Source organism: Triticum urartu, chromosome 2A, assembly GCF_056163025.1.
Source record: "Triticum urartu cultivar PI428250 chromosome 2A, HENAU_Tu73, whole genome shotgun sequence".
Classification (NCBI taxonomy): Eukaryota; Viridiplantae; Streptophyta; class Magnoliopsida; order Poales; family Poaceae; genus Triticum; species Triticum urartu.
Genome location: NC_141874.1, coordinates 213,194,547 through 213,213,940, shown reverse-complemented (window position 1 = coordinate 213,213,940; position 19,394 = coordinate 213,194,547).

The following is a 19,394-nucleotide window of genomic DNA, read 5'->3' as shown; positions in this document are numbered from 1 at the left end:
AATGTGATCTTGGATCACTGAAATATAAAATGTAGAGTCTTGAGCTTCAAGCTTAAGCCAAACTTTTTATCCTTAGAATTTTGAGGGATCCACTTTCCTCATCCATGCCATGCCATTCATTGAGCTTTTCCTGAAATATTAATCTTGGAATAATGTTAGCTCAATGAGCTATATGTTGTTAGGAATTACCAAAACCACCCAGGGATAGTTGCACTTTCAATATGTATGGAGGTGATGCATGCATGCATGTTTGAATACACAACATTGATCTGGCGCGTGTGTCAAAAATCATACACTAGCTCCCCACACAGAGTGAGATCGGTTCATGATGGTGTCGTTGTACTAGCCACTTCGACTCGATGGGAGGGATTCATGCATACACATGCATGTGTGTGTGTGTGCTCAAAGTGTATCATGCATGTCATCTCAGAGAAAAAAAATAATCCCCTCCTAAGTCAAATTACCCTCTCTTGTTGTCAGGCAAAAAAAGTGATGGACCAAGCGGGCCCACAAATGAAAAGCATCGATATCGCTGATAATCGCTTAAGTGGATGCGAGAGGACAACCACCACCGCTTTGCATGTGGGCCAACCATATATTGTTGAATACCCAAAATGCACAACTCTGATGTGCCACATGCCTCAAAAACCGTAAACCATGCACCTACACAAAGCGAGGTTCATATCAAGCGTACTACATATGATGGTCCTCTTCCCCCCCTTCACCGCATACTATATGCGCCTGCCGTAATATATGTAAAACCCAAAATAATCCTCATCGATGGTGAAATTAATTAACCTCTTCCGATGTAGGTCAAAGTGATGCATGCATGCATGCATCGATGATGGCCTCGTGGGCCCACAGATGGAAGCGTCACACGTGAGTGTCCTAGATAGGATATATATGCATGTGGCCCAAAAAGGTGTTGTGTGATGTTTGAATAACCAATTTCACAATTTCGATGTGGCACGTGCCTCGTTAACTAAAAAGTCCCGACACTGAGTGAGGTGTACTTGTTCACGGACGCATACGTATAGTATATATGCTAGTCCCCTCCCACCTCTTCGACGCGTACTATATACCACCATAACACAAACAAAAAAGATTCAACCTTGCTGGTCAAATTAACCTCACTGCCGGCTGTTCATCAAAGTGATGGACAACGACCTCGCGGGCCCATAGAAAGCGTCACACACGAGTATCGAGTGTCGTTTAGGACAACCATCGACTGCATGTGGCAAAACATTTATGTATGAAAGGGTTGTGTAATGTTTTAAATAACGATTTCACGACTCTGATGTGGCACCAGCCTGCGTAACAAAACGGCCAACCCACACGGTGGCTCACAACTCATAGTGTACTGCGAGCCGCCCGCCACCCCCAGACGCACACACCCACACACACACCGCGAATCCACCGTAACTATGATGCATGTTAAATTAATTGTCCCACAGTGAACATACATGTTACAAAAGGAGGGACGTTTAAATTTCAGAAAAATCACAGAGATCATTAAGACGTTTTAGTACATTGATTAATTGATTTTCTATGGGTATAATGTGCAAAAATCAAATTTGAGCTACATGCACATGTGACAGTGCACCTAAATGGATTGCAAAAACACATGTGTCTCACTAGGTGCATGTTTACTCCCCGTGCAACAAATTTCAAACATTGAGAATCTTGATTTTTAAATTCTAGTACATCCGAAACTTATTTGAAGTTCATCAAACTTATCGTGTTGTCATATGGACACCAATACAAAGTGGCATTGTACTTTTTTTTGTCAAATTTGAGACCAGTTTTGATGTAATCTTTATCTAATTACAGACGGGAGATTATTAATAATTGGGAACCAATATCCCAAACGGATTATTTATTCGAACCGTGAGCGTTAGACCAACAATGGATACGTGCCATGCTTCGGTTAAGCAATAAAGCGACAGTATTAATCATCCAAATAGAAAAACAATATACGAGCCACCGCGCGACCCGTGTGGCGTTCGAGCAGGCGTGAGTTGATGGGACGCATGCGAGCAGTCCGCCGCGCAGGCAGACGGGGAGGCGTGCGTGCAGGTGTGTGAATTGACGGAGGCGTGCTCGCTGCGCAGTGTCATCGGGTGGCGTGTGAGTAGCTGTGTCAAACTTTGGTAGGCATGCCAGCTGTCCGGTGCGCAGGCTCACCGGGAGGCAAGCCATCGGTTTGACCGCCGCCCGCCTCTCTTCCACAACTCCCACTACTCCATATTAATGGTGCGTCCGAGCGGCCGCACCCCCCATCCTCGCTACGCACACACAATCCTCTCTCTTCGCTTGCATCCTCAACGCCGCTCTCAGTCCTCAAAGTCATCAGTGTATGAGGATGCCGCCGAAGCGCCCCATCGGAGGGAGTGGCGATGCCAGGGCTGCTAAAGTACCGGAGCACGGCGTGGATATGGAGATAGAGGTTGCCGTCACCGCCGGCGAGTTATCGCTGCACCCTGACGTCGTCGACGGCGTCGAGCTTCCATAGCCAGAGGCGGAGTTCCACACCGACTCCAATGACCACTCCGGCGACGACTCCGGTGATGACTCCAACGACGAATCCGACGACCACTCCGGCGATGACTCCGACGACGACGGGAAGTTGGTTAGTCACCTATACCCATTTATGTGTCAAATAGATCATAGGGTTTCTCTGGTTACTCCCGCCTCCCCCTTTTCGGAATAGAAATCCCGTGGTCATGTTCTCCCAATCCATGAAATCTGAGTAAGTTTTGTTAGATCCGTGTAGTGTATTGATTGTTTGAATGATACAGGTGATAAGTGATTAGTTGTTTCATCTGTGCAAATGATTTATGCTAGTAATCCGACTAGAGTTAGTGTTCGTGCTAATAATTCCTAGCCAGGACTTGACAATTGATTTTGAATGACCTACCTATGTTTGTGCCATTATTTTCTTCAAGATTGGTCTGTACATAGACGACTATGCTTAAAAGTCGAACCATAATCTCTGAATATGTATAAATAAATAGCCATAAATTCCTAATCCTACTTCATGGCATGTAATCAGTGATTTGATGCCAAATTTGTTTTACTATTTGTATAGGTGCTGTCTGACGATGTGGACAGCGAGGATGAAGATGCCCAGAGGAGGTACAAGAGGCGAATCCTGAGGGAGCTTTATGCGGGAATGCATAACAGGCATATTAGGACCTGAAACGATGGCTATGGTTGCCCATTTTGCAACCACAAGATTCATGACGCGTATCTAAATGTTCTGGCGCATGCAAGAGGACGGGCCGTTGGCTCCTTCAAGCTGAAGTATTCTCGCAGGGTGGCGCACGACGCCTATGCCGAGTACCTGGAGAAGCTTCAGGATCGTGTCGGCCGCATGTGAGATGAGATGTGGGATGGATCGAACTATGTACGCTTGATTATACTTAATGACGGTTGAACTATGTACTTATGGTTAAACTATGCTTATGTACGTGTACGCTTATTATCTATGTCTGAGTATGTTAAATATTTCGCCAAATTTTAGTAAAAATTACAATGAGGGACCAATAAACCAGGATGGAGGTAGTACGTCAATCACACACGGTTTGCTCTAGCAAACCGTCGCCCCCAAAATTCTTTGTGGGATAGAAAACCCTGACCACCCAATTCAAAAAAGAAAAAAAAAACTCATCATCCCTATGCCACAAAAACCCTCACCCCGCCCACCACCCCCTCGACCCCTCCGGTACGTTCCCCATTCACACCTGCACAAGCTCCTCCGCGTCTATGCCATGGCACTGCCTATCATGGCGGTAAACACTTAGCTCGCCGCCTGCCGCCGCCGCCAGGCTGCTCGCAAAGCCCACCGCATTTCGCCACTTTCGCTTGCCGCCGCCTATCGCCATCGACTTTCTCGACGCTGCTCGTGGTCGACCCAGCTCTGCTCGGTTGGGGAATCTACCGTACTGAGGGTTCTTTCTCATGGACGACAAGGTAACTAATTTAGCGAGATATTATCTTGTCTCTTATCCCAGTTCATCTACCTCCTTTAATCACCTGGCGGAAATCGCAGTGAATTCATTTTTATTCGAGCTGATTTGAGGGTTTTCTTTCATTCATAGAATGTACAGTGCGTCGACACTTCAGGACTTGGTGACCGCCGCCAGAGATTCCATCTCATCGTACCAGATAACTTGAGAGCACGCGCGGTATGTTCAATCTCACCCTAAATCGGTTGGCATGGCCTACTTTCCCGAACATATTCTAAATATTGCTACATTTGGATAAAAGGTGCCACATGCACCTTATACGTCAAAGGGGATTTTTCGCCTCTTCTTTCTATATTAGGCAAATTAATGATGTATTGTTCTTTCGATTACTCTCATATTTCCATGACATCATGTTTACCCTATCTGTTTAATTATAGACTTTTGTCCTTCGATTTCAACTGTTGTACAATTCTTTCAATTTGGGCCCATATTTGCATGTTACCATATTTTTTTAACAATCCTACCATTTTCTGCAGGACATTCCTGGCTATGCAACAGATTATGTAGTGCACAATTTTTCCCTTTACATACATCAAGGCTCCACGAATGTCATACTGCACATAAACCATGGATTTACAATCGTTGCTACTGTAAGACTTGATGAACGTGGTGACTCCTGTTTTGGCACTGGCTTTTGGAATGAAATTGCAAAGTTTTATGTACTGAAAGCTGGCACTAAAATTGCACTACACATAGAAGGGCCTGGTCATGAGATATATGCTAACTTCCCCGACAAAATCATCCGTCCAGACTTTGTTCGAAGTAAGTTTTCTTTTCAACTATCTGCATATGTTGACTTACCCAGCAATGTCAAATGAATTGTGTAGTATTTAAGCAACCAATTGTTATTCCCTTTTCTTACTATATCCCTACCTAATAACTTCTAGTTACCAATACACTTTTCTATTGCCCTGTTTTAACTAAATATTTCCTGTACTCCCATTTCTATCAGAAAGCGCCGCTGATAAGGAGACTCCGGAGGTGGAGAACGGGGCTGCCAACAAGAGGAGGCGGGACGAGCTAGAACCACAAGCGACTCCAGCAAGCCTAGACTTAATCAGCAGCCTCCCCGATGATATGTTGAGAATCATCATCTCCCTCCTCCCAATCAAATATGGGGCGCATACAACCCTCCTTTCCCAGCGGTGGTGCCCCCTATGGAACTCTAGCCCTCTCAACCTAATCGACACCCACGAGCTGTGCCATGGCTATCACAAAAGTTTGGATGCGTTCTCCAAGATCCTTGGCAGTCACCGGCCCAACCAAAGGCCTTAGAATGGGCAACTTCCGTTCCAACGGCAAGGACCGAGCCAAGCTTGACGACTGGTTCCGATCCCCCACCCTAGATTACCTCGAGGAGCTCACTTTTGATGATGGGCATATGCGGTCGCTGCCAACGTCCGCACTCCGCCTAGCGCCCACGCTGCGCGTCACCAAGTTCAGGAACTGCCATTTCTCGCCCCTTAATGACGCGCCCGCTCTTATTCTACCATGACTGAAGCACCTCGAGCTCATCGCCGTCTGCCTCTCAAAGGGTGACATGGAGCGCTTGCTCTGTGGCTATATTGCACTCGAGTACCTTCGTCTTCAGGCGATCAATGGGTTGAGTACCTTCCACATCACCTCCATGACTCTCCAGACTATTTATGTGTGTTGCTGGTGCGGCAGGAAGACATCACAAAAGGTGGACCACGATATGGTCATCCAGGACACACCTACACTTGAGAGATTACTTGTAGTTGATCAAGAAGGTCCAACAAGAATCAATGTCATTTCTGCGCCGAAATTGATAGTGGTGGGCTACTCGTCTGACAAATACTCCGAACTTGTTATTGGATCCACACCCGTTTAGGTACAACAGCCGCCTTCTACCTCTCCTTCTATAAATTAACATTATTTCTAATTTTGAAGATGTTTGTTCGTCTATCATTCAGAAAATGATTCCGACAAGCTTGACCCCGAAACTACGCACAGTGAAGGTCTTGGCACTAGAATCTATCAGGCCCGACCTGGAGCAAGTTATCAGTTTCCTGAGATGCTTTCCGTGCCTGGAGAAGCTATATATCGAGGTGATGTTCCTTTCCTATTAAATATTAACCATAAGGGAGTTCAATTTGTGACACCTTTTTCCAAGTTTACAATGACAATATACTACAATTTTTGAAGGTTCTTTTGGAGGATTTCAGTACATACATGCCCCCATATTGGTTGCTTGGTCCATATGTACATTCAATAAGCATTTCTTCTTTGGATTCATCTATACTAGTTTTCTTAGGGAACTTTTCAGCCACTCCAACCTCTTGTGAAGAAGGCTACATTTTTCTAGAATGTAATCAAATGCCCATGTTAATCATGTCAGGTCGAAGATGGCATGTTAGTGCATTTTACAAATCCTGCAAACAAAATAGCTAGGCCTGTAGTAATGTTCAAAACTGCATGTAGGCACTAACACATTTTCTTTTTTTGCAGATAAGATTAGGCCTAGTGGTCGATAATGTAATACAATAAAATAATCACGTCGAATGCCTAGATCTGCACCTCTTCGAAATTACTTTGAACTCCTACCGAGGGACCTTACTGGAGATTATATTCGCCAGGTTCTTTGTTCTCAGTGCAAGGGTGCTGAAGGAAATGAGGTTTGCCTACATTTATTTCATAAAAATGAATGGTCTGTTGATCAGCGCCGCCGCCTGCAGCAGAATGGAGTAGGCTCCAAAAATGCTGAATTTTATTTTGGAACTTCAGATGACAGAGTAATCGGAAGTCATAGGGTCAACCCCATACATGACTTCTCAGTGGCTGACCCCTTTGCAAAAATTGTGAGGTTTCGAAACCAGACTTAGAAGCGGTGATATTAGTTTGAACCTCTTTGATATCCATGTTCAGCGCATCAGCGCGAGCGTTTGCAGCCGATGAGCTGAATATTCATTTCTAATATCAGTTTGAACCTTGTAATCTTTGAATTTGAGCCATATAACTCTGGAATTTGAACCTTGTAACATTTCGAGCTTTTGTGGTATAATCGTTGAAATGACATCGTATGAGACTCGTATATTGCTAGCACTATTTTGACCTTAATATGCAATGTTCTTAGATTTTATTAACCATTCTTGAATCAGTTTACCTTGTCGATCTCACAACACACGATCTGTATAGCTAACTCGACTACGATCTTCGACAATGCTGCACACAGTTGGTTTCTTCCACCGTGTGTATTGTAGAGCGCAGAATTAATTATTGCACTCGAGTGTCCATCATCACCCTTCTATGTAACTTTGACCTCATCACCCAAGGGTAAACTTATGACTGAACTCATTCCACACACTTTGTTTTTACAAAGCTTTTTGCCAATAAACGCCCACGATTTGTCCCTCTTCTAGCCGACACATGGCCAAACTAGCCAGGCGGGAAGCTTGCGAAAACAGCGCGGTAGCGCGGGAACAGGCTCTTCGAGCCTACTCCTGGGGTGCGATGTTGTCAAGCGTGCACTGGATTCTGGAATCCTCCGCTAGGATGGATCCCCTCCCTCCCTCCTCCCTCGCCTCCTCCTCCCCCTCCTCCCCTCCTTGCCCTAGCTGTCCCGCTCCCCGCCCTGTCCCGCTGGCCGGTGCCCAGTCATCCCCCTCTCCGCTTGCAGGTGCTCTCTCTCTTCCCTCCCCTGGCTCCCCGCGGGTGGGGTTCTCCCCTCTGTCTTCACCGCTGCCGGTGCTCGGTTCTCGTTTCTGGGCCCTTGCATCTGATGAGGAGGATTCGCGGTCGTCGGTCCCTTCCCCCTGTGGTCCCGTGCCTTGTGCTGGGGGGTGGTGGTGCCTTCCGCCGCTCCTCGTCCCCGCAAGTTCGCTCCTGGTGGCCGGGGCCGGTCGGTGGCCGCGTCCTCGTCGGTTGATGGCTGGATTCGGATCTCTCGGCGGCGGCGTAAGTCTGGTAAGTTTGCTGTTGCGTCACCTGATCTCGTTGTCCTGGGCAGTGCGCCTGATGGGGAGCTTGGTGGCCTCCCATCCCCCTCTCCTGCAGCCTCTGCGGCGGCCTCGTCGCCGGCGGCGGCGATGGCGGGGTCGCTGGTGGCTTCGTGTAACCTAGATCTCGATTTCTCCGCGGTGGCCATCGGGCCGCGGGACGTCCCCTCGGGTGGGCTTGATGGGCCTTGCGGTTAGCCGTTGCCCAGTGGGCCTGCCTCTCCTCCCCCTCTTTCATCGGTGGCAGATTTCCCCCCTCTGGTCCCGTCCGGCCCAGTTGGGCCCATCGTCCGGGTTCCTGCTCCTCAACCTTCTTTGGCCCATGTGGCGAGTCGGGCCCAGGTGGGCACGGCTCGGACGGGCTATTTATGGATCCCCCGCGGCTCTTCCTCCCCTTTGCTAGGGTTTGTGGCTTCCACTTCCGATCTGCGCCGTCACCGTCTTCCCATTCGTCGCCTCATTAGATCCTCCCCACCTCCACCCCTCCTCCTTCCTTTTGCTGTGGTGCTATCCATGGACAAGTCGCGGGGCTCTTCCTGCGAGGCGCTCTCAGGCAGCAAGCGACGCCGTGAGGACTCCCCTTCCTCCGCGGTGGATCTGGAGCTCGAGGCTTCACTCCGTTCCAAGTTGGAGGCGGAACAGGCGGCGCGCGAGCAGGTGGCTCGTGACCGCGAGGCTCGGGCTTCGGGTCCGGAGTGGTCGCAGCGCTCGGAGAGGGTTGGTGTGCCCGGATCCGGCCCGCAGGGCTCTGGATCTGGCCATTCTCTCTCTCCGGTGCTGGACCCGTGGGAGGCGGCGGTGGCCTCTGGCGGTGGTGTTTCTTCGTCTTCTGCCTCCCTTCCTGCTCCGGGAGTGAGCCGCGGTCCATCTGCTCTGTCGTGCCCTCCTCCTCCTCGCTCGGTTGGGGTTGGTGCTGGTGCTCGTCCGCGGCCTCGGTCCTTCGCGGGGCCGGCGCGTCGGCCGCCCGGTCCGGCCTCTGGGGCGCCCCCTTTTCCGGGGATGGGGGATGGGATCCTTCCTCCTCCTCCGTCGCTTCCGCAATCCCGCCCGTCCTCTGCTTCCCATAACAACCCCTCGGCGCTCACCTGCTTCGCTTGTCACAGGCCTGGCCATTTCCAGTCTCACTGCACCAACCCTTCTTTTTGCCTGATCTGTCGCTCTTATGGTCACCTCACGGTCAACTGCATGGCTAGGCAGAAACCTCCTGCGGTCATCCAGTTCGGCTCGGGCCTCCCCGGTTGCGCCTTTTTCGCCTTCGACGGTGACCTGCCTGTCCGGGAGGTGGCACCTGCTCTGTCTAATGCTGCGATTGTTACGGTCAAGGATCAAAAGATTTTGCGCCAAATTCTTCTAGAAGGGATTCGCATTTGGGATGAGGCTGGATGGGACTGGCAAGTTGTGCAGATATCTGAATTTGAGTTCTCTGTGGTGTTTTCCTCCAAAGAATGTTTGCAGATGATTGCCTCATGCACTAGCTTCACCTTTCCCCTCAATCAATTGGTGGTTTTTGTTAAAGCGGCTTCTTGCAGTGGTACGGCAGTTGGTCCTCTCTCTCAAGTCTGGGTTTTGATTGACGATTTGCCTGCTGGTCTCCATTCGTCTGCTTTTCTCATGTCTTTCGGGGTTCTGATTGGGAAGCCCATTGAGGTGGATGAAGACTCTCTGAACAAGGTTGGCCCTGCTAGGATGAAGGTTTGGTGTGTGGATCCTGAACGGGTTCATGGCTCGATTGATATCTTCCCTTCTCCCAATGGTATTAAGCTTCGAGTGCGAGTGGAGGGGGCGGCTGCTTTTCAGACTCCACCTCCCCCTCCTCCCCCTTCTAACCCTTCGGACAAGCATGATAAGGAGGGGGACGGCTCTCTGGGTGGCCCTAATCAGAGCCATGGGTCTAACCTCCACTTCACCCAATCTGAATGGGATGGTTTGGCAGATTCTGAACGTGAGTTGTTTCAATCCCAAGCTCCCTCTGGTGTTGCTCCTCGTGATGATTCGGTGATCCCGTCTGCTGCTCCCAATGTCCCTGCTGCTGGTGCTGATATGTCGAAGTTCCCGCCCTGCTCTGCTACCCCCGTTTCTGGTGCTTGCTCCAATCTTCTTGTCCGCCCGCTCTTCCCCACTCGATCGGGAATTGAAGATCTTCCGGCCTCCCCGGCTCGCGATGTGGTGAATCCCAGTCCCTCCGGAAGAAGAAATCCTTAGTGCGCAAATTCTCGGCTAAGAGCCGGAACTCGTCGGGCTCGAAGCACTCCATGACGGGGGTTTGTCGGTGTCTTGATCAAGATTTGGGATCTATGTCCCGTTCGGGTCCCCATGTTGGCTCTCCTGCTGCGCGGTCGCCTGCGATTCGATCCCCTGTGTCCACGGCTCGCAAAGGAAGGAGGGTGGCGAATTCAGGTGTTTCTGTCCTAGAGCGGGCTGCGGCGAAGGATCTCCCTTCCCTGGGTACATCTCCCGTTCCCTCTATTGTTGCTTCTCCGGTTCGGTTGGTTCTACCTTCTCTTTCGGATGATCATCTTTTAAATATTATGTCGGATGTGGGGGTGGTGGTTGATTCGTCTGTTGGTTCTCCTAGTTCTCTTCTTGCTATTATTCGGGCTAACGAGATGGCTCAGGCTGCCATTGCCAAAGCCAAAGAGTCCGTTGCCTCTCAGGTAGGGGCTTCTAGTAGTGGTCCGGTCGTGGATGCGGGCGCTGGTAGTGGCCAACCCCAATCCAACTTGTCTAAAAGGGGCACCAATAAGCGTGCTAACCCTGCGTGGCCCCTTGCAGGTCGAGCCTTCGAATCAAGAATCTTTCTTATAAATGAGGGCGTTATTCTGGAACATTAGGGGGTTCGGTGCTAGGGGGCGCCGTGACCAACTTAAAGATCTGGTTCGTTCTAACTCTATTGACTTTGTGGGGCTGGTAGAAACCTTCAAGGAATCCTTCTCCCCTAATGACTTTTCTGCTATTGTGGGCATGGACAGATTTAATTGGAACTTTTTACCTGCTTCGGGGCACTCTGGCGGGATCTTGATAGGCTCCAATAAAGATATTTTTGATTTTGTTGCTTTTGATCATGGGATCTTTTGGGCCAGTGTTGTTCTCTCTCATAAAGCTCAGAATACTCTTTGTGAGTTTATCGTCGTCTATGGGCCTGCGGACCATTCCTTGTCGCCTTTATTTCTTAATGAACTTTCGTTGAAGATCGATGCTTGTAATTTACCGATGGTTATTGGGGGAGACTTTAACCTTCTGCGGTGCCCTAATGACAAAAGTAATGATAACTTCTCCTGGCCGCTGGCTAATGCCTTTAACGACTTCATTAGTGCCAATGTTATTCGTGAGCTGCCTCGGGGGGGAGCTCGTTATACCTGGTCCAATCATCAGTCAATCCCTATTAGATCAGTGCTTGACAGAGTCTTCCTTTGTCCCAGGTGGGATTCCTTGTTCCCTAGGGCCTCTCTTTACGCCAAATGCATTATCGGTTCCGATCATACCCCCTTAATTCTTGACGATGGTTCCATTAGCCTCAGGCCTCCGGCTAGATTTCAATTTGACGCCTCCTGGTTGGCTGTGGATGGCTTTGTCGATATGGTTGCGGCGAAGATCTCCCTTTCTCTATCATCCAATGCTCGCTCCTTTGGGCCTTTGGATGATTGGCATTCGTGTTCCTATAACCTGCGTAAATTCCTCAGAGGTTGGTCTCGTAATCGTGCGGCGGAGGATCATCGCACCAAATCTTTCCTCGAAGACCAGATCTTGTCGCTGGATCGCGCGGCTGATTCTATTGGGCTCTCTGATGATGGTTGGGTGGTTCGTTATAATCTGGAGGCTGCTTTAATACAGTTACACCATCAGGCTGAGATTTATTGGCGTCAACGGGGTACTCTAAACTGGACTCTAAAAGGCGACTCCCCTACGGCGTATTTCTTTGCGATCGCGAACGGCAGGAGTAGACGATGTGGTATTAATAGCCTGCTCATTAATGGTGTGCGATCTTTGGAGTAGTCTGTTATTATGGCTCATGTGGTGGATTTCTTCTCTTTCGTTGTTGGGGGCTAAACCTCCATCGGGCTTCTCCATTTCTCCCTCCCTTTGGAACTTAGGTCTTAAAATCTCACCCGAGGAAAATGCCTCTTTGATGATCCCTCTTTCTGATTAGGAAATTTGGGATGTTGTTAACACTGCCAATCCTAATGTTGCTTCTGGGCCAGACGGCTTCTCTATTCCTTTCTTTCGGAAATTCTGGCCCCAGTTGAAACAGCTGGTTTGTAATGTTATCCAGGGCTTCTGTCTTGGTACTATCGATATCTCCCGCCTGAACTATGCAGTGATAACCCTGATCCCCAAGGTTAAGGGTGCTGATGTTATTTCCCAATTCCGACCTATTGCTTTGATTAACAACTTCGCCAAATTCCCGGCTAAAGGCTTTGCGAATCGTTTGTCGCCGGTTGCTCATAGAGTTATTAGTCCTTATCAATCTGCTTTCATCAAAGGGCGTTTCATCCTTGATGGTATCCTATCCCTTCATGAGATTGATCACGATCTTCACGCTCGGAGAGCTAAAGCGGTTATGCTAGACTTTGAGAAAGCCTATGACTCCGTTAGCTGGCCCTTCCTCAAGCAGGTCCTTCTTGCTAAAGGTTTCGACGGTGCTTATGTTCATCGTATCATGCAGTTGGTCTCGGGTGGCCATATTGCCGTTTTGGTTAATGGTTTTGTTAGCAATTTCTTCGCCAATGGTAGGGGCCTTCGCCAAGGGGATCCTGCTTCCCCTGTTCTTTTTAATTTTTTGGCCGACGCCTTCTCGTGCATGCTTTCCAGGGCGGCCCGTTGTGGGCACATTGCTCCTGTGGTCTCTCATTTACTTCCGGAGGGTGTTTCCCACTTGCAATATGCGGATGATACAATTATCTTGGTGGAGCTGGATGACACCTGCATTGCCAATCTTAAATTCATCCTGTTGTGTTTCAAAGCTGTTTCGGGTCTTAAGATTAATTTCGCTAAAAGTGAGGTCCTGGTGACGGGTGTGGATGAGGCGGAAGCCTTGTGGGTTGCCAGGCTTCTGAACTGTTCTTTGGGTTCCTTTCCCTTTAAATATCTAGGCCTTCCTATCTCTCCTGGCGTGCTCCATGCTAAAGATTTCGCTCCGGCGGTCGCTAAAGTGGGGAACAGGGTGCTCCCTTGGAGAGGCAGATATAATACCAATGCTGGCAAAGTTGCTCTAATTAACTCCTGCTTATCCTCTCTCCCCATGTTTCTTATGGGCTTCTATCTTCTTACGGATGGCGTGCGTGCTGGCTTCGACAAACATAGGGGAGCCTTCTACTGGAATTCCGCGGATAACAAACAGAAATATAGGCTGGTCAAGTGGCAGCATATGTGTAAGCCTAAAAACCGTGGGGGGTTAGGTATTATTAATACTCGGGTAATGAACATTTGTTTGCTTATCAAGTGGTGGTGGAAAATTTTAACTAGTGGGGCTGACTCGCTTTGGTTCTCGATTCTTAAGGCTAAATACTTCCCACATTCCAACCCGCTGTTTGCCACCGCGAGGCGCGGCTCTCAATTTTGGAAATCCCTTGTCAAAGTTAGACCTATTTTCCTGGAACATGTTAAATTTAATGTTGGTAATGGGATGGCAGTCCGCTTTTGGTTGGACTGGTGGTCGGGGGATGCCCCCCTCGCTGAGAGTTTTCCGGTTTTGTTCTCTTACTGTCCTAATCCGGGTATCTCCATCGCGGAGGTGGCGGCTAATAACTGGGATCTGGCCTTTCGTCGGGTCCTGTCTCCTGAAGAGTTGGAAGATTGGCAAAGTCTCTGTGCCCTCTTCCCCGTGCTCTCGGAGTCGGCCGATTCTGTAGTCTGGCCTCATTCGGCCTCAGGTAGATTTACGGTCAAGTCGCTTTATTCTAGACTTATTGGTGGTACTCCTTCGACCAGATTCTCTTGTGTTTGGAAGTCCAAAGTTCCTCCTAAGATTAAAATTTTCCTTTGGCAAGCCTTTCGTGGTCGCCTGCCGGCTGCTGACCAGATTAAAAAGCGCAATGGGCCTGGCTCGGATTTTTGTCATCTATGTGGGGCCTTGGAGAACTCTGATCACATCTTTTTCAATTGCGTGCTGGCCAAGCTGGTTTGGTGTTGTGTCAGATCTTGGCTTCAGGTCTCTTGGAACCCCTCCTCTTTCTCCGATATTCAAACCCTAGCCAAAGCTTTGGTTGGGGTCACCAAGAGGGTGTTTTGGGTTGGCCTGGGTGCCTTATGTTGGGCTCTGTGGACCATTAGGAACAAATTTACTATTGAGCATATCTTCCCATCTAAGCCTGCTGACGTTCTTTTCAAATCATGTATATTACTGCAGCAGTGGAGATCATTGACTAAGGAGGTTGATCGGGATGCCCTGGACCTGCTCATCGACAAAATCCGGGCTTCGGCATCTCACATCTCCGGACGGGATCCTGTCGTCTAATCCTGGTGGTGCTGTTTGCGGAGTTTAGGTCTCACTCCTTTCCGGCCTGCGCGCCGTGTATGGCAGTTGCCTGTATCCATCCTTCCTTGGCTACTCTTATATACTTCTCGTTCTGTGCGCTGTGTGCGTTCTCCTCGTCAACTAGTCTCTTTCCTGTTTGGTCTCGTGACGCTGCCATGTGGCGATTACAGGCCGGCCGGCCCCCATTTATTACAGCCGCCATTTAAGCTACCCTTGTGTCTCTTCAATCTTTCGATCACGCCCCACCAATGCAAGAAGCACACCCACCATGAGAAATTCTTAGAGGGTATCCTGCACGACTCCAATGGCGCTCCGAGCGGCTGTCGACGACGAGCAGCAGTTCACCATGCGTGCCGTGGTGGACACCCACAGAAGGTTCATGGACCTCTCGATGGTGTACACCAATGACCCGGTTTGGGCGGAGCACTCCATCCACATCATGGAGCCGTTGCTTGCCGAGGAGAAGTACAAGGTGGTCGGGTTCGACCTCGAGTACACCTACGCTCGTGCCGGGTCTCGTCCCAAGGTCGCCGTCGCCCAGATGTGCATGCGCCACCACGTCCTCGTCTACCACTACTGCCTGGCCACAAGGCCTTGTGAGCGTTTCACCAGGTTTGTCAACAGCCCCCACTACATGTTCGCTATGGTGGACATCACCAATGATGTAAAGGCGCTCGAAAATTCGGGCATCACCTGCCAGAATCTTGTCGACATCTAGTGCCAATATAAGATTAGGGGCAGCAAGGAGCATGAGAAGGACTCACTGGTTCACCTCGCCGAGGCCATCATCGACCCCTACTACAGAGACATGAAGGATTCGTGCAACAAGGACAAGCGTGCCTGGCACTCGGCCTGGATGGAGAAACTCGACAAAGCTCACGTCGTGTACGCGACCAAGAAGACGTACACGAGCTACGACATGTATAGACAGATCGTTGACATGAGGAAGTCCTTCCTTTCCCAAAACGGGCAGGGATCCAGCCGGAAGCAGAGCAATGGCAAGATTCGTCGCAACAATAAGTAGATGATTAGATCCTCGTTTCTCCTACTTTAGTATGCATGTAATTGCTTTCTTTGGTGTGTGGAAATGTTATGTGTGTAGTCACTTGTGTAATTGTATGCTTAATTTGGTTATGCAATGCTGTCTTTTTGAGTATATATGTTGATGCTGTAGACAGAGCATAGATGTTGTGCGGACAAAGAAAATCACAGCGCACACGGACTAAACAATGGAACCCGTCGATGATGTTTTCATCAATCACTCACAATTGTATACCAGCAATCGTTTGCTCTCAGCACACACGGCTTGTTAGCAGTAATCGTCTGTGTTGTTATCGGTCTTCGCACATGTCTCCAATTACAGACCTGTTTGCCTCGTATCACACACATCTTGTTCATTTGGACCGTTCCTGTTCCCATGTCTCAACGCAAACAGTTCATCCGAGTGAACCGCATGCCGTATATCACACACACCATTGATCTGGTTGACCGTTTCTTTTGTGTTACCTAATCACAAATAGTTCATCCGAGTGAACCGTATGCCGTGTATCGCACACGCCTTCATCTGGCTGCCCATTTCTTTTGTTCCTCCTCATCGCAAACAGTTCATTGAACTGAACCGTATGCCCTTCATCGCACACGCAAATAAAACTTGAACTGTGTTTGATGCATCTGTCATCGCAAACATTTTACACATTGCTGACGGTTTTCATACAGCACCTTTGCAATTATTGCATCGCACACAGTTTCTGGAAGGGTCTCTGATCATAGTGTCGCGTTAGTAGCATCCTGCAGTAGTGTATCTCATACAGTCCTAAGGCCAAAGTGAGATCAGATGCTTGGTTGAAACCAACATATGGCTATATTAAGGTAAACGTTGATGCATGTTTTGATGTGAACACGCTTCAGGAGATGGTCAGAGCAGTCATTCGAGACAATCATGGAAAGTTCATTGCAACCACAAATGAAAAGATTGATCTTTGCTTTGACTCATTCACGGCGGAGGCAGTTGCAGTGAGGTTTGGAATGAACCTGGCACATACAGTTGGATGCATTAAAATCGTGGCCAACTCTGATAGTTTGGAGGTTGTTGTTGCTCTAATCAATGGTTATTCTTCTTCAGTAGCTTCTGCTATCTTTGATGACTGTTATTTTATGTCGTTTGACTTTACTCGTGTCATCTATGATCACTGTAATTGAGAAAAAATCAAGTAGATCATGAACTGGCTAGGATAGGTAGATTTTCTCCTCCAAATATATGGATGGACACTACCCCCCGGATGTGTTTTTTTGAAAAAAGAGACTTTATTCCTCAAATGGTAGCCATCGTTTGCAATGTTGGAGAGAATAAAGTCAGGGATACGTGGTTATTTCTCTTATTGTAAGCGATGGTACGGTTCTTATGATTTTTTTGAGTAACCTCTGCTAGGCTTTATTGATCAATATTTAAAAAAATAGGTAAAACGTCCTGGTCATGGGGAAGACCTAACCAAACATGCCTCCTCTGATCTAGTAAAAGTGTGTGCCTAGCTAGAGTATATGGTTCAAAGTTTGAGTCTCTTGACTCGTGAACAAAATTACATGAAATGAAAGAACGTTCCCACGGCTTGATGTCCTTGATCACCCCACCGTAGCTCACACCTGTAGCCTCATGAATATGATTTACCACTATCTTGCAATCTGATGCGATATGTATTTGTCGAATTCCAAGGTCTTTCGCAAGAGAGAGGGCTTCATGACATGCCACCACTTCAAGGGATGTAGGATCAGTCATCCCCCTTATAACATAAATAGAAGAGCCCATGTATACCCCATGTTCATCTCGACAAACAGCGGCTCCTGTACCTAGACAACCTTGGCTTGAAACACCCACATCCACGTTGATCGTGTACTTCCCCGTCAATTTCCAATTCTTTCCCATTTGGCGCACATGAATAGTGATCCCAGTAGCTCATACCTGGCCTAGGCGGTCAATTTCAGCCAGCACTGCAAATAAAATTTGTCACCAGTAAATGAGTCGACAAAGGGCTCTCATTAATTCTTTCATGGATGAGCTTCCTCTTCGCTTTCCAGATGGCCCAAAGCATCACTGTCATTTTTATGAACACCCTCATGCGGTAATGCCTCTATCATCGTGAATAGCTAGGACTTTGCATTTGGTTCCCCATTCGCTATCACCTGGTCAAGAAGATCATGATCCACCATCCGCTCCAACACATCGTGCCATGGTACACTCGACCAAGCTATGCCTCCATGAATCTACACTCTCTAGACGGCGCAAGCACTAGTGTTCGACATATTCATATGCATTCGCACATCCTTCGTATGTAGGATTGATGTGCAAGACGCCATAGGAACACCCGTATCTTGGCCGGTACCTTAGTATTCCATAACATTGTCCAAGCCTTGTCGGTTGCTGAATTGTTAGAGGATTCTGCCCGCTGATTAAGCCAGTCTTCCATGCGCTTTTTTGTGTCCAGTATCATCCTATACGTAGACCGGACACTGAACTTACCAGATCTTTCATAATTTCATACCCAAAAAATCCTCCATCACCTGGAGACATATAGGGATTTGCATTATCATCTCAACATCGCATGGTAAATAAACCTCCTGAAGCAACTGCACATTGCAACGTGCGTTGGGCATGTCAATGAGCTCGAACACTAACTCAGGTGGGTTAGACACCCATGCAACCAGTGCTCATCATGCCATCACGTGGTATCCAGTTATCTAACCATACTTTAGTAGAAGCTCCATTGCCAATCCTTTTAATATTTCCCTGTTTCATAATATCATGACCTTCAATCAGTGATCTCCATATTTGCGAGGGGTGGCTTCCAAGTTGGGCATCCAAAATTGATTCTTGTGGGAAGTTTCAGAATACACACTTAAAGAATTAGGATTATCTAAGATCCTCCATGCCTCTTTTGCAAGAAGAGCCAAGTTGAAAATTTCAAAGTCCCTAAAACCAAGGCCCCCCTATATATTTCGGCATTGTCATCTTCTACCATGCCACACAATATGGTTTCCTTTTTTCTTTGCTTACCCCCCATCTGAAATCTCGGATTGCAGAAGTTAAGTGTTCACATAAACCTCGCGATAGTTTCAAACAAGACATGAAGCAGACCGGAATCGCTTGTACCACATATTTTATTAAAACCTCCTTACCTGCAGTAGACACAAACTTACTTGTCCAACCACGTATCTTGCTTCAGAAATAGTCCTTCAAATACTTGAAAGCCCCATTTTTTTATAGTCCCACTTCAGACGGCATACCGAGATATTTTACATTGAGACTTTCATTAGGGATCTGCAACACATCTTTTATTAGTACACTAACCGAATCTGGGCAACCTTTACTAGAAAATAGCGCTGATTTGTCCTTGTTAACTCTTTGTCCCAGAAGTCTTAGCATAAGTTTCCAACAAAAGAGATACTTCCTCCACCCTCTCTACATTTGGTTTTAAAAACAGCAGGCTGTCGTCTACAAACAATAAGTGATTCACAGACGGAGCCGATGCAGCCGCTTTTATACCCCCAAGATTAGATGACTGAAGAGATAATTGTCAAAAAAAAAGAGGCGCGTCGGTCCGATTTCAAGACTTGCTTTCGATTGGCCTTGTTTTGTGGCCTGCTGAAGGCCGACCCGGACGGCGAGCCGGCCTTAAAAGCACGGCCCACATGGCCAGATTTGGGCAGGAATAGAGCTGCCGCTCGGAGCATACGCGCATCTTCTATATCTAAATAGCTAGCCCCCACTAACATATTTCTCTTAACATGTAAGCATGCCACCTCATCATTCAACATGCATAGGAAAGGCCCACCTCAACATGCAACTATGCATATTAAAAATCCACTTCAACATGCAAACATGCATGCATGTAAAATTTCATTCTATTATAATATTAAATTTATTTCATATTTAATTTTAAA